A 14873-nucleotide genomic window follows, 5' to 3' on the forward strand; every position below is an offset into this window, starting at 1 on the left:
AAAAGTTTGACACTTGTCAGAATTCTATTGGTCTAAAGATTTTTTCCAAATCTCATCTCCTCAGTCCAAATTTAGCAGGTTATTTTGAAAATGTGTAGGAATTTAGGGTTATTTACTCAGTTCTCTCTCCTCAAAATGGCTATTTTGAGAATTTTCCCTAAAAACATTACTACTAATATTTTTGTCTTTATGTGATTACGTTAACTTTAACATATGAAGCATAAATGCAAAACGGATTTTTTAGAAGAACATTTAATGGAAAATATGGACTGGTCTCCCAACATTTAAAAAAAAAACCGTCGGATTTTGAAAAAGTTTGACACTTGTCAGAATTCTATTGGTCTAAAGATTTTTCCAGATCTCATCTCCTCAGTCCAAATTTAATGGGTTATTTTGAAAATGGGTAGGAATTTAGGGTTATTTACTTAGTTCTCTCTCCTTAAAATGGCTATTTTGAGAATTTTCCCTAAAAACATTACTACTGATATTTTTTTCTTTATGTGATTACGTTAACTTTAACATATGAAGCATAAATGCAAAACGGATTTTTTAGAAGAACATTTAATGGAAAATATGGACTGGTCTCCCAACATTTTAAAAAAAAAACCGTCGGATTTGAAAAAGTTTGACACTTGTCAGAATTCTATTGGTTTAAAGATTTTTCCAGATCTCATCTCCTCAGTCCAAATTTAATGGGTTATTTTGAAAATTGGTAGGAATTTAGGGTTATTTACTTAGTTCTCTCTCCTTAAAATGGCTATTTTGAGAATTTTCCCTAAAAACATTACTAATATTATTTTTGTCTTTATGTGATTACGTTAACTTCAACATATGAAGCATAAATGCAAAACGGTTTTTTTTAGAAGAACATTTAATGGAAAATATGGACTGGTCTCCCAACATTTAAAAAAAAACCTGTCGGATTTTGAAAAAGTTTGACACTTGTCAGAATTCTATTGGTCTAAAGATTTTTGCAGATCTCATCTCCTCAGTCCAAATTTAATGAGTTATTTTGTAAATGGGTAGGAATTTAGGGTTATTACTCAGTTCTCTCTCCTTAAAATGGCCATTTTGAGAATTTTCCCTAAAAACATTACTATTAATATTTTTGTCTTTTTGTGATTATGTTAACTTTAACATATGAAGCATAAATGCAAAATGGTTTTTTTAGAAGAACATTTAATGGAAAATATGGACTGGTCCCCCAACATTTTTAAAAAAACCGTCGGATTTTGAAAAAGTTTGACACTTGTCAGAATTCTATGGGTTTAAAGATTTTTCCAGATTTTATCTCCTCAGTCCAAATTTAATGGGTTATTTTGAAAATGGGTAGGAATTTAGGGTTATCTACTCAGTTCTCTTCTTAAAATGGCCATTTTGAGAATTTTCCCTAAAAACATTACTATTAATATTTTTGTCTTTCTGTGATTACGTTAACTTTAACATATGAAGCATAAATGCAAAACGGTTTGTCGACTTTAGATAAAAAGGAATTTGGTCTTATGTTAATTTTGTTACAAGTAAATTATTATATGAACTAGTGTGTACAAACGGGCTAAAGCACGAGCCCAATCATAAGTCCACCCCGTAAAACACACCGGCCTATGAATAAAAGAAAAACAAAAACAAGCATTTTAGATGCATCATGAGTTTTTTTATATGAAACTAGTTTTTTTCCTCCCGTATTACGGGATTGTTTTACATTATTTATTTATGATTTTTATATATTTTTTTGGGTTTTAATTTATTATTGTAAGAAAGTTAAAAATATACATAGGATTTGATGATTAAAAAGCTTCACAAATAAATCAGATGTTATAAGCCGGTTTAAAAGTTATTTGGGTTTGGTGAGAACCATGACACGCTTACTTTTTTTTTTACTATAAAATTGTTTCTTAATTATAAATAATATCTTTTAAAAAAACGGATACTAATTTTTAGTATATCCATATTTTATAGGATTTTCATATTAAATATTTGGTAAGATTAATTTTTAATTTAATGGGATGTTATAACCCGTTTAAGGGCTATCAGGGTTTGGTGGGACTCATACCCGTGAATTCGGGTCAAATGAATGAGAAGCCTCCAATCTATCTATCTATCCTATATAATAAAGGAAACCCTTTTTGCCAAGTGTCAATCTAATATTTCTATATTTCTACTTTTTCTCACCCAAAATATTAGGATAATATTGTTGTAATATCATCATTTTAACTTTTTAATTTTTCTCTTTACAAGAAAATATACTCAGATATATTTGAATTGTAACTTTAAATTATTTATGTAATATTTATTTTTTTTCTTTATTCTTTTTTATTTTTAAATTATTCGGACCCGTGTAATACACATGTTTTTAACCTAGTTACAAATAAAACAATTTGATGGCTTGAAAGAATGTATGGAGGTTTCGTTTATATATATTTAAGAATTAAGATTTATACACGTACAATTTCATTTAAAAGCATGATTAAAAGAAAAGTGAGACAAATAGTATCTTACCATGAGTTGAACCAAGCGATGATTTGTATGCATCCTCCTTTTCATATTCCATGTATCATTTAAGTTACGTTATGGACCCTCAACACAACTCCAATCTTCATCGCTCTCAGTTTCATTATCACTGCGTCACATTTCCTCAACCCTATGCTCTCCGTGCGATGCCTAGAGCCCAGATTTCCAGAGAGTTTTGGTCATCTAAAGGGTTTTGAGGTTTGGAATATCCTATATAAACGCATTACCTTAGTCCTAACAAAACACACGACCAACTAGCCACCAAGGACGAATTTTTGAGTCGGTATTGCAAGTTTTGGAGTTCTCGGAGGCTAGGAATCACAGTTTGAAGAGTTAAAAGTGCGGGATTGAAGATTTCACGGGTTTCAACCTCCAGACTTCTTTATTCTGTTTATTTTGTTTTAATCACCATGAATTCCGGTTGTGTTTTTATTTATATTTTGTTTGATTTAATGATGTTATGCTAAACTTTATAGACTGCCTTGATTTATGAAGAACATTTGATTGACATTTGATTTTATTTTGGATTATGCCTTTGATTATGGTTTTATGATTTTGTAAAGAGTTTAATATTATTCATTCGATACATATGTGTGCTAAGTTTTGTTTGATTGTTTCACAAAGTCTTTGGTGAATGTCTTTCATATAAGGATTCCGTTAGATCATTTACTGTGTGTTCTTGACATATTTGTTGTGGATTTATAATAAAATCATATAAACAATATTATTAATATAATAAATAAAAGTGTGTTGCTAATCTAAATAGTTGTGAGGTGATAGATTATTTGATAGGTTTTTGTTGGTTAAATTGCTAGATTTAGTTCTTCGTTAGGAGCCCATTTAGGTTTGATTTGTCAACTTTGTCTATTGAGTCGAATTTATATATTAAACTACCTTTGATTTCCGCGTTGTGAGGTAGGATTTCGTTTAAAGGTACTCTTTCATAACTAATTGGATAACTGTGAGGAAGACTGATATTAAATCGGTAATTTTATGAACCCAATAGAAATTTATAGGTGACTTCTTGAGAAGGGTTCAGAGGTCCTGTTCGGGTTTCCTTTAAGTGAATATTTTATGATCTCAGTTCCACAATAAAGTATTTTTCAATTAATTGATAACTAATTCATTGGGGATTCTAGCCTAGGTGGTTTTTTTTCATCATCTTATGAATCATATTAAATTGTCCTTTGTTTAATTAACTTGTTTTTCTCAATTAGTTTAAATTTACTTTTCAGTAAACCCTCCTTTTAAAATAATATAAATTGAATAGTCGTGTCAGTCAGTTGAGTCTAATTAGCTAATTTACGAAATTTAAAGACTCCCATGTTCGATATCCAAACTTACTTAGCTTTACTAGAGTTGATCGGTTCACTTGTTGGTTAGTAGTTTAGTCGAGTTTCAGTGTCTAGTTTTGGTTATATATTAATTAATAATTATTAGATAACTTTTAAAATATCCGTCATCAATATCATAAATTCGCTTTATGTAAGGCCCCGTTACCGGTAGCCCTACTTTCGTGTTGGATTTACACATAAACGCAGTTCTAAATATCAGAGTTAATTAAAACATTCGCGGAACATTAAAAACTTTCATAAAACATTTCGTAACGATTCAAAACTTGTCTTAAACAACAACTTGTCTTTCAAAAAAAGCAAAGTAATTAAAACATATCACGTCTTGAGCCTTCTGATGCCAGTCTCTTATTCAATGCCACGTGTCTCCTTAAGCGAGCTGCCTCATTCTACTCACCTGCGTGCATACTAAAAGTCAGCTACGCTGAGTGAGTTCTAGTTAATCATACATTATACAATACACACAAACTTATATTCTTTCATTCATACTTTCATACTTTCTTTTGTACTAACTTGCTTTCATATCTTACGTTATAAAGAGCATTACGCCCTACATTCCTCGAGTATTATTAGGGCTCGGTACCCTCATTCCTCGAGTATTATTAGGGCTCGGTACCCTCCTTCCTCGAGTATTATTAGGGCTCGGTACCCTCCTTCCTCGAGTATTATTAGGGCTCGGTACCCTCTTTCCTCGAATATTAGTAGGGTTCGGTTCCCTAGTTCTCGAATATTAGTAGGGTTCGATTCCCTCTTCGTTACCATACAACCATACATCATACCTCGAGTATTATTAGTGCTCGGTACCCTTTTTGTAACCATACAACCATCATTTCCTTCTTTTATTAACTTTATCACATTCATACACATAAGCATACGTATCATACTTACCTTATACATAGCATTACAACCTGACAGTACGTGCAATATCCGAAGATCGTTCACGTACCATCAAACAATCATTCATACATTTCACATTATTCACATAAGGCATACACTTATCTCTTAGGATAAGCGTATTAACAAACATATTGAGTATGCACACAGCCCCGAAAACATAACACATAAATGGGGCTAGAAACTCACTTGAATGCGGTTACGTTCACCGTTAATCGTAATCCCTTTCTTCAGTTGTGCACGGCTGACTGTATAATAAATACACGTATCAATTAACTATCACTACTCATGTTGTATTTCTATCTTTATATAACCCACAACGAACGGGGGTCCGGGGGCAGCGCCCCTGGCAGCGGGGTATAGGGGTGGCAGCCCCTAGCAGGGTCCAAGGGGCAGAGCCCCTGGCTGGGGTCGAGCTGCCAGGTCAGCTTGGAAAAATTTTATTTTCATTAACTGTCTTAACGCATTTCCTATTAGGATTTTAAGTTACTATTTTATTCACCTACTCATTCGTTATCCCGATTCGTTACCTTAAAATGCATGTTAAGCGAACTTAACTTAAGCGAACTTAAGACTCGGTGAACTTAGAGTCCAGCGAACATATGGTTCAGCGAAGTTGATAAGGTAGGCGAACTTGCTTGTAGCGAACTTAACATCAAGCGAAGTTAGGTTTGGCGAAGTTAACCTTAAGCGAACATATGCCATGCGAAGTTGTCAGGGGCGAACTTGGCAGGCGAACTTGCTTGCAAGCGAACTTGCTTGAAGGCGAAGTTGGCTTGCAGGCGAAGTTATTCAGCATTCGCCTCTGTTCATTCGTAATCACCAGAATCACCCTCGTTTCATCGAGAAATTCTTGGATATGACGTTAACAAGTCCCGCGATCATTCCCATGGCCTTGTTCGGCTAAAACTTAGCCCGGAATGACGTAAAGTTTGGACCTTTATGGTAAAAACGTTCAATACTAGTGTTAAGGGTTCATTAATCGAGCCGTTTCCATTTTCGGGTTCATTACACTCGTATTTATCATCAAGTTTACAACTTTATGTTTCGTTTATACCCGATCTACTCTCGTTTTAAGTTTCAATGCTAAACGCTAATAAAACATAAACTTTAAAGGGTCAAGAACATACCTTTAGTGCTCGTTTGGATCTCGTTTAACTTGTTTAGGAACTCTAGATCTCGTGTAGGACTCGAATAACAAAAATCTAATCACAACTAACGTTTAATCTCTCCCGGATCTTGCTCGTTTCTCTCTCTCGGCCGCCGCCCGTATATGGTGGTGTGGTGTATGTGTTTTTGGAGTGTGTTAGAGAATAAGATGGTAAGAATGAGGATTTAGGGTTTTAGGTTGGTTTAGGGGATATTTATATCCCTTAAAGCCCATGAACCTAAGGCCCATTCCCTTTAATACATCTTAATTAGTTCAAGTTCATGTTCTTTATTAATACTAATTAATTATTCATGTCCGATAACTAAACACAACTTTCTTTTATTAAATACGAGAATTTAGGATGTTACACTTTATGCCTTTTTACATCATATTCATGTTCATATTCACATAGAAACAAATAATTGCCTTCATTTTCAGCATTAGCATGTTCTTAGGAGTCATGGCGTACCTATAAATTCAATCCCCTTATGGATATATTATCAGTGGTTGTTTAAGCACAAATGAAAGCCACATAAACAATCATCACACTCGATCTTTACAACTTATCAATAAAACATCAAATGTTTTATACAAAGAAATCTTTCAATGTTTATGAATTATAACTATCTCTTTTCGTTTTAAATATTATTGTACTATTACTTAAGTACTTTGTTAGTTGTACGTAATTTTAATCATAGTATAACCCTCAACTATATGAAAAGTGACACATTTTTTGCACAACTTGATGTTGTTATGTCCCTTTGATGCATCTATATAATTATATCTGAAATAAATACACCCACGTTAGTTTGTACATTATCAATGAAGTACAACATTTCCTTTCGTTATCAATATTAAATCCATACTATTACGATCTATTAATATGGTCATTTGTTACATCTATATAATCTACCTATACTATTAAAACAAGGTCATTTTTACATGTCATTCAACTAAAATAAATAACGTGGATGTCAACTGATACTATTACTATTTATAGCGTTACTAGCAAAGTTACAAATGTAAATTTAAATGTTGTATTCAATTAGAGGTGCACGAACTGGGTTAAAACTCAAAACCGCTTTGGGTTAAAACCGGTTCGGTTTGGTCAACAAAAATCAAAACCGGTTTATGATCGGTTTCAGTTTGGGTTAGAACCGGTTTCTTACCATGTTACGATCGGTTTTGGTTCTGGTTTTGACCGATTTTTGCTCGGTTTTGGACAATTTCGGTTAACCGGTTTGAAACCGGTTTTGATGGAGAAAATTAAAGCCCGGTTCTAAATCAACGGTTTCAATCAGTTCCAAACCGATTTCTACATAATCGGTTTCAAACCGGTTCGGTTAACTGGTTTAATTGCCTACCTCTATATTCAATGAGGTTTTTAGATATTTATGAGTTATGAAATTTTATTTATCATTATTTATATCCTATGAATCCGTAAGGTATGTTATTACGTATATGATTAAATTTAACTTTTTTTATTGTATTTTTTTAATCACTCGTGTATTACACGAGTTATACCTAGTTAAATCTAAAATAATCCTTCCATGAAGTACAACCTTCCGTTTCTTTTCATCATCCAATTAGAGATAACGAGTCTGACCCAAAGAAAAAAAAAGATCAGTAAACAATAATTCTATTTAGGGTTGCAAACAAAAAGAGCGTTCAGCGAATAGTTGATGAATCATTCGACGAGAAGTTTGTTTATGTATATTTGTTTAATAAATGAATGAATATAAGCAAGAAACTTTGTTCGTTTATTTGAACAAATTAACATAAACAAAGGCTACGTTCATTCATTTATGTTCGTCAACGTTCGGTGTTCATTTATGTTAGTTTGTGTTTGTTCATTTAAAGGTTTTTATATTATAAATTTTTATTTAATTTGTTTTAATCATAAAAAATATGGAACCCCGGTTGTGTCAAAGTTCGGATAATTATGTTAAGTATATACTTATTTTTGGTGGATTCTGCGTAATGTTTGTTACTGAAAATGGAGATTCTGTTCAAAAATAGTAAAATGAATATATGATCGCTTGTATTCATTTGTGTTTTTTTTATGTCCGTGAACATTTGTTTGTGTTCGCTAAATGTTTATCAACAGTTCACAAAAATGTTCATTTCCTTAATAAACGAATACGAACAAGAAATCTCATTTGCTAAGATGTACGTGTGTTCGTGAATCGTTCATGAACAAGTTTATTTCCTTAGTAAACAAACATGAATAAGGCTTTGTTCTTGTTCATTCAATTCGTTTGTAGCCCTATTTATATATGCGCTTAATAACAAATAACTAACTTACCAATAATTAACCAAGATACTATAAGAAATTACATGAAAGAGAAAGAACCGACCGATCAACCGACGTAAAGTAAATTTTGCATGGCAAGTGAGGATGTTGATTGTTTAGACACATCTACGTAAATGACGGATGGCAACGTGGGGGTGTTGGCTACAATACAACCCTTTCCTTGTCATATTAACTCTTATCTCCTTTGTCGTGCTCTACACTATGCATTATGGGCCATTGTTCTTATTTTCAATCACTTTTAACACATCAGCCTTATTTTCTTCCTCATTCAACTCATTCCACCTATGTTATACCTTATTCTCCATAATTCCATTTATATATAACAAATAAAAATATAATTCATGTGACCATGGTCATTTGCACCCCTTCACTAGTGAGATGATGGCAAAGGACGCGGTATTCCAATGAGCTCACATAGGCTACGTGGACATCATGTGTGATGTTCCATATGCATACACATTAGCAGGGGCGGACCCACATAGTGTGGATCGGGGTCCCGAGACACCAATGTTTTTTAAAAATTTATTAGAAGCGGTATATTAAATTTTTTGAGGACCCCATAAGATTTAATACTTGGAACCCATACTATTAATGTTGATGTGGTCTGGTGGAAAGTCCCTTGTTTTATCTTTGAAAGGTCATGGGTTCAAGTCTTACAAGGCTCAGTTTTTGGTTTTTTGTGTTAATTTTTAGTGTTAATCAATCATTTGATTGCTAATGTTGCAATGATAACTTTGGAAACATTCAAACACTTTAAAATATCAGTTTTATTTTTCACTAGTTTAAGTTAATGGTTTTCAACACATGCTTATGAAAGGGTGGATCTAGGTTCTATCTCAAAAATGTTTAAGAAAGGGAAAACAAAGTGTTTATGTGTCAACCCGACCCATTTTGACCCGTTCAGGTAGTGATGATTGAAAAGAAAGTTTTATTATGATATTGTTTTTTATTATGTTCTTCGCCTCGACCCGACCTGAACAACGACCGACCCGAAAAATTTGAACACCGAAAATATGGGACCCCATTGGCAAAAAATCCTGGGTCCGCCACTGCACATTAGTCTAATTTTTTTTTAATATGTCTAAGGGTATATTTGATTGAGAGCTTTTAATAACTTCTAGCTTCAAGCTTTTAGAAAAAATCTTATATTCAATTAAAAAGTCTTGTTTAGTTCAAAAAGATTGTAACTTTTAGGTTAGAAGAAAAAACTTAAAACTTGAAACTCCCACTAGTGGCGTTTAAAAAAGCTTCAAACTTTTAGTATTTTAAATTACTTAAATAACATTTCAAAATAAATACATTTACTATTATTTTTTTAAATTATGCCCATTTTGATCATTTTATACATTTTATGAAAAGCTATAGCTACTCTGTCAAACATTTAAATATATTTAAAAAAATACAGCTACCAGCTACCAACTTCAAGTCACCAACTTTCAACTACAACTAATCAACTACCAGCTAGTTTTTACCAAACATACCTTAAATCTATATTCTACTTGCTACATTTGATTTTCCATATATGCTATCTTATAATTAAATAAAAACTGCTCATTTCATTTGCTGCTTTTATATTCTTTTTATTATTATTAATCTTTTCTTTTACTTTCTCTTTTGTTAATTACACTTCTTTCACTTTTATAATAATACTTTTTTTCAAGAAAATAGTAATTATGTTAATAAAATATATTTGTTTTACATTATCTTTTATTTTTTGTTTTAAAAAAACTTTAAAATCTTATTTGTTTACAATTAAATAGTAAATGCTAGTCAAATTACATTCGATAGTAATTATGTGTTTTCAAAATCTAATTATATATTATTTTTTACATATTTTGATTTTTTTAAAAAACATTAATGTATATAATACATCTTTCTACCTATAAGATATACATAAAGATTTAAGAATTTTATGTATTGATATTTGTTGGTTTAAGCTAGTATAGGTAACACATAAAAGGTGTATATTTTCACATTACAAATCTTTATGATCAACACATATTTATTGCTTACAAAATTACTTTTACATTCTTAGTTATATAACTTCAAATAGTTACACATACTAACAACATTAACAAACAGCATTCAAACAGTTATTAAAACATGTTGAAGGTATTTAAAAGCAATCAATCAAGCTTTACTTTTTAAGCCTAACTTAACGAAAACCAGTGTAATGTAATCATATCGTAAACCAGATTTAAGTAGCTGTAATTTCTTGTTATTCCAGGGAGGATATCTGAACCCAAAGTCAATAAGATATCCCCTCATCATCACTGCCTTCTCATGACTGAAATTTTCGAACGAGTATTTTCCGTGGTACCTTCCAAATCCGCTTCCACCAACTCCTCCAAACGGTAATGTATCAACTGCATACTGTAATGTTTTTCATAAAAAAACATAACCTATTGTTAAACAGTCACATATACTAATTAATAACTTAGATGCTCACGGTCCATGAAAAAAATTATGGGCCGAACCGATAGCTTAAGTTTCGAAAAATGATAAACCAAAAAAATTGTTTTTTGAGTAAAATGTCATTATTCAAGTTTTAGAAACCATAAGGGCGGAAAAAAAAATTTATGCAAGTGCCGAAAATGACTAAACCAGACAAAAATGACAGTTTACTCTTGTTTCATTTGTTAAAATGATAAAAATAATTATAAGTATAATTAACTACGTGTTTACAGAACAAATATATAAATATAAATATAAAAAAAATTATATGACAAATCACTAGTTTAAAACCCTAGGCTAGAACGTTAAACTGTTAAAAACGAACCATAACAATCTCAATCCGGCTGATTTGCTTCTCATTGGGCGGTCTAGTTCAACGTTTTACGCATACCCTTGTTTAAAATTAAAATATTGTTTAATATATAAGTTGTTGTATTATTACCTGAACTACGGAATCATTGAATGTAATGCTTCCTGATGAAGTCTCCGAAATCATCTTTTTCTGTAGTTTTTCATTGGATGTGAAGCCATAAATAGAAAGTGGTTTTGGCCTTGCCCTTATAAACTCAACACTATCGTCAATTCTTTCCAACTGCATGCAAAAGTCAAACATGGTTGACCATTTGTTACCATTGATATATGTAGTACAATGGTTGAAGGTGATAGTTTTCTTACAGTGATAATTGGAAGCAACGGCCCAAAGATTTCTTCGGTCATGATCGAGGAATCAAGTGGAGGATCAACCAGTATTGTCGGCTCAATAAATCTACAAGGGCTCAAGATTCATTAATTCCCGGCCTCTATATTTAATTTTTTCTAAAACCGTAGACTAACATACTCCTAAATACTCATATAATTATAAAAACCACCTATGCATGCACCCTTGCAGGATTTAAATTTATATTGTTGAAAAGATTTACATAAACTTTACTTACAAATTTTCTTCATCCGATTTACCACCATAAACGATTGAAGATTTGACACCAGGTTCCTCTAAAAGCCCTTTCAGTCTTGTAAAGTGTTTCTTGTTTATTATCCTAGTCATGCTGAGAATACATTGGATTGTCTCCAAATGATTTCTTGATGTATTTTTGCAATAATTCAACCTAAAATATTTAAACCCGTATATTAATTCTGGTGATTAATGTTACGTAAATTGATATGGATATGAAATTCAAGATTTGTTTGTTACCAATGTAGGTGCAAATTTCTTCTGTGTGAGAATGTAATCTATTCCGATACAAGCTTGTCCTCCACACACTCCATATTTGCCCCAAATAATTCTTTTAATCGCGATCTGCTACGAGAAATAAACATGAAATTGGGCATATATATAGACATGTTTATAATCTACTTTATATTATTGAGGTGTATTTTAAATGTTGATCTTAGTAAGTCTAGCAAAATAGCCAGAAAGAGTCTTATAATGGGTTCAAGCGCCGTTCAGATCAAAACAAGTTCTAGCCAAAATAGGGTCCGGTTAAAATAGACCGCTTTAAGAAAATACAAAAGTATCAAAATTGGTGCATCGACTATATTTTAACGATGGCTAGTGGCAATGTTGGTGCGGTGTGACTAGTAGGTCGTGGCAGCGGACAATGGTCTTGGTGGTATTGGCTCACTTGGACATAATTTAAGGAAACATAATTTATACAAGTGACCCATTGCGACTAATTATTGTATCATTTGAGATGATACAAAATTTCTCGTATAATTTGAGTTGATTCAAATGAACTCGTATGCAATTTTTTTCCTGAGTATACATAGATAAATAGTATTGCCAAGCTTGATCTTATATTATTTAATATAATTACCTTCTTGTCCCAAGAACTAGAGATGAAATCAACCACAGCAGGACATTTTCCACCCAACTCTAGAGTCACTGGAGTTAGAAATTTAGCAGCAGCTGTCATAACAATTTCACCCACTCTTGGGCTGCCTGTCGAAAATCATATTTCAAATTATGAGTCTTGTATTTCTCTAAGGCATGCGTTGCAGAAATGTATTATACAACATAATACTATTGTTATATTGCATCATATGAGCATGTGTGACACCAAAAATGAGATGTACTATTCAAACTAGAAAACTATATTGTAATATTAAAAAGAATAAGTCAAGAAGACATACATACTACATATAAAAGCCAAAGAAAAGTTTGGACCTGTAAAGAATAATTTGTCAAATTTGTGTCGGAGAAGATATTCACCGACATGTTGTCCACCTTCAACGACCTTAATTGCCGAGTTATCAAGGTAATCACGGATAGTGTTAGCGAGAACTGAGGAACATGTTGGAGCTAGCTCGGAAGGCTTTAGGATTACTGCATTTCCTGCGGCTATTGCCCCTATTATTGGTTCAAATGATAATCCTGTTGTATTCAATTTTGAAACAAAAACATGTTTTAAGAGTCGTTACAACAAAGTAATACAACTAATCAAACATGTACATAACAGTTAACAAAGGTTAGTTATGTAAAAATCATAAAGTTGAGGTACCAAATGGAAAATTCCAAGAGGATATGATGAGTACAACACCAAGCGGCTCCGGAACCAACTTAGCCGAGCTGGGGAACGAAGCTAGCGGCAATTTAGCCTGTCAACATGAATTTACTATTTTACCCTTAAAAACACACTTCTAAAGGATTAAAACATGTCAAAAGGATAAAATAAACGTTGGAAATTTACCCTTTTGCTAGACATCCATTTCTTTAAGTTCTCTAGTGCATAGTTTGCAGATTTGATCACTGTTCCAATCTTCAAAATTTCAAATCCAAAAGAACATTATTAGATCATCTCAACTAATTATTAAACACACTAAATTATCATTGACGGTTTTGTTTTTTGTTTACTTCTTTTGTTTTGTTCTATAAAAAGCCACACTTGCTAAGCAGGCAGAAACCAAAACAAAATGAAATATAAGATAAATGCATAATTATCTTTTTCAGTATAATATCCAATTTATTATGACAATAACTTCAAGCCTCTTTATTTAGCAAATTTCGTGTACGCTACTCTCTTCTCATCACTCAAAACTTCAATATACAAATAATTGTATTTTGCAATTCATTACTATAGAAAAATGTCACTTTTACAGATAAAATATTAAATATACGAACAATATGATGGTGTAAGAGGTAATCACTCCCTTTTGAAGATCGAGGGTTTTCACATTAAGTAGGTTAGATCGATGGATTTAGTTGCAGATTATTAGACGTTAAAAATAAAATATAAAAAAAACTAAGATGCCAAATAGTTAGATCTAGTAAAATATGTTCTCCTTTGATTCCAATTTTACAACTATATAAAGACTTACGATATCAGAGAACTTCAAATTATTATTGATGTAGCCAATTCTTTAAATACACATAGGAATCCTAGTGAACAAAGGAAAGCAAAGTCAATACTTATCTTGAAAGCAAAACAAATTAATAAGATAAATAATAAAAGATGATTGTGATCCAAGTGGTAGTCGTGTAGTTTAGTTGTAGTCAAACTCAAACTCTATACTATATGATATCTATAATAGACTAAATTAACAAAAACAAAAACAAGAATATATACACACACATATATCAGTCAAAAATATCACGTGCAAATGGGTTATGCGGTTTCGTAGTTCTCAACGTATCCTTGGTTTTAAAATGGACTCGATCCCTTAGAACGAGGAATATGTTAAAAAAAATGTGAGAACTACATAATACACATGTACAATGATGTTTTGAATGTGCTACGTTAGACGATTAAGTTATTACCTCATCTCTATAAGCTTCTACGTTATGCTTTCCCAAATCTTGATTGAGAGCCTCCATGATGTCACTTTTTCTCTCTTTGAAAAGAGAGAGAATCCCTTGCAGTTGTGACCTCCTCCATGATGCTTCTCTTGTCTTTCCACTATTGAAAACCTCCCTCAATTCCTTCAACTCTCCTTCAAAACCATCCACAATTGCTGCCATTGTGTGTGTGAGTACGTGTGTTGTGTACTCTTACATTTTATAAACGTCCATAGCCCAAAGGCTTGTTAATCTAGGACTATGGTCTATAGTATACTGATAATACACGGGTCCTTGTTAGGCTTCATAAATGCACCACCTACCAAATTCAATGTGTTAATTTGAAACAAATGCCTAGTAAAAATTGTTGGTAGTTACTGCCAATATTAATTATATCATGTGAGTATTTTTATGACACTTATATAT

The 14873-nt window shown here is 32.1% G+C and overlaps 1 pseudogene across 1 annotated transcript; it reads right to left on the minus strand.

The window, feature by feature from the left end:
* Positions 1–10274: 10274 nt before the first annotated feature.
* LOC143612381 (aldehyde dehydrogenase family 3 member F1-like) lies at positions 10275–14634 on the minus strand (annotated as a pseudogene). Its single transcript, XR_013149935.1, has 10 exons — positions 14430–14634; positions 13363–13431; positions 13174–13270; positions 12840–13046; positions 12490–12614; positions 11868–11972; positions 11611–11781; positions 11351–11441; positions 11118–11267; positions 10275–10594 (listed from the first exon to the last, which is right to left on the minus strand). The product of XR_013149935.1 is annotated as an aldehyde dehydrogenase family 3 member F1-like (transcript).
* Positions 14635–14873: the final 239 nt, after the last annotated feature.

Source organism: Bidens hawaiensis, unplaced genomic scaffold, assembly GCF_021521415.1.
Source record: "Bidens hawaiensis isolate Kalapana, Puna unplaced genomic scaffold, B.hawaiensis_p1.1 tig00034576_1, whole genome shotgun sequence".
Classification (NCBI taxonomy): Eukaryota; Viridiplantae; Streptophyta; class Magnoliopsida; order Asterales; family Asteraceae; genus Bidens; species Bidens hawaiensis.